Below are 2,307 nucleotides of genomic sequence, written 5' to 3'. Positions count from 1 at the left end.
GTTTATTATAATAATATTATAATGAATACTTTAAAACCCGATTTCACAATATATGATTATCTAAAGATTAAAGATAACCAAGAAATTCATGAATGAATTTCATTAATGAATCTGTTAGTAATCTTTAATCTTTAAATAATCATATATTGTGAAAACGGGCCTAAGTCAATCTTCAAAATTTACATAATGATTGTTTATGAAATATTATAAAGTTGATAACTTTATTCATTTGCGGACACGCACATTCTTAAGCCTTTTTTATCATTAAAAATAATGTTATGGCAAGAATATAAATCATGTTTTTAATTAATTCCAACTGATAAAGATACTAATACAATAAAATGTTATCAGTGTTTATATGTGAGGTCATTCCATAGCTATTAAATTTTCTTCTTTGTTCTACACATTCTTAATTTGTACATGTATGTCTTATCTTATATATTGGGTTGTCCAGAAAGTTCATGTCGATTTTGAAGGAAAATTGAAACGCAGAAGATTTAAATTTTTAATTTCATTTATTAAATTTAAATCTTTTGCGGCACGAACTTTCCGGACAACTCAATATTTATTTTGTTTTACCGTAAATGATTCTTTTATTTTTTCTGAGGTTTACATAAACATTTATTTATTTCCTGTTTACCTATTTCTTTCATTGTCATTTTTATTACATAACTTTTTACTACAATCAAAATTTTATTACCAGAAGAGAAATAAGTTATTATATTTATAAATATAGAAACATTAAAAAATATATGCTACACATATATAAATTTACAAAGATTACAATGCAGATTTTTTTATATTTGTTTTTATTTGTATTGACGTTTTAACATAATGAATTATTTTATATTTTTTGCTTTTAATTAATATGTTTAACTAAAGAAGAAATTCAGTATGTTATACTTTTATTATAAATATAAGATTAAGTATATTGTTTATAATAAATTATTTCTTTTTCGCATTGCTTATTTTTATCAATAGTTTTTATCAATTTCATTTACACATTTATTTATTTGTTTTGATGATATAAAATTCATTGCATTCTCGAGCAGTACGATTTATCTATTACGAGTATATTTATTACGAGGGAAAAATTTTTCCCCATCATTTTATTGTTTATCTTGAAATTTATGCAATAAAGCTGATCTGCGATATTTCCAAAATTTGATTTGGCGTAAATATATTGATTTATATTTACAAAAATGGACATATCGTTATATATATAATCAAGAGGACTAATTTAACAAACACAATGGAAATTTATCATTTTCCATTAACGGAAAATGCAAACAAAGATAATTAAACTGGAGCAACTTTTTAAAAAAAACGCTTCAATTTATTTTATCGATACATTTTTATTATGACGCTAGTAATTGTAAAAGTTATGTTATGCCACGATATGACATATATATATACACGGATATATAATAAAAGCATCACAATATATATGTCATTTATGAAACAAACGAAAGAATTTATAAATGTCTTTTTTAATATTATTTTTAAATTTATTAGAATTATTTGCTATTCACATAATTATTATATGTATATAGCAATTTATATTGATATTTACCGATGATTATTATTTTCTCATTCATATTCTCAATACAATTAAAGATGTTCGGGGAGACGCTAGTGTGCTATTTGTATCTTCATCGTTTATTAGACGTAAAACAAATAGAAATGACACAAATATCGCTAATAGCGTCTTCCTGAACGCGAACCTTAAGTATTTTAAAATTCTGCTGTTTACTTTGTTGCATAATATTTTATTCACCTGTTCGCATAGTTTACTCTTATAAATGATAAAACTATGTATGAAAACTGAAAAAAAAATACACATTCTTGATAGTTTTATTTATGTAAAATAAAAATCTATATAATAATATAATATTACCGACACATATCGTAGCATAACATCTTTTTTGGTAACTTATAAAGGTAAGTCTTTGTACCGACAGCAGCAGTGTTCGTATCGACTGTTCTAAACAGTTTATATATTCTTACTTATAATTAGGTTTCTGCATTTATCGACCTGTCTGTTTTACCACTCTGTCGGTAATATAAATTTTCCCAGTTATCGACTGGTTTCTATTTGATGAAATGATGGCAAACAGTTTTCTACATTGGAAGCAATCGCTATCTGTTATTGTAGAAAATCATGATATCTAGTTATTGATAAATTAATTAATTACTTTACAATAATTTATAAAAATAATAATTAATCAAATGAGACATAATTAACATTTTAACTAGTATATATCTTTACGAATTTAGATAAAATGAGAAGAAAAATATGTTTAAACA

This window comes from Atta colombica, unplaced genomic scaffold, assembly GCF_001594045.1.
Source record: "Atta colombica isolate Treedump-2 unplaced genomic scaffold, Acol1.0 scaffold107, whole genome shotgun sequence".
Lineage (NCBI taxonomy): Eukaryota > Metazoa > Arthropoda > Insecta > Hymenoptera > Formicidae > Atta > Atta colombica.
This window is presented reverse-complemented; position numbering follows the sequence as displayed.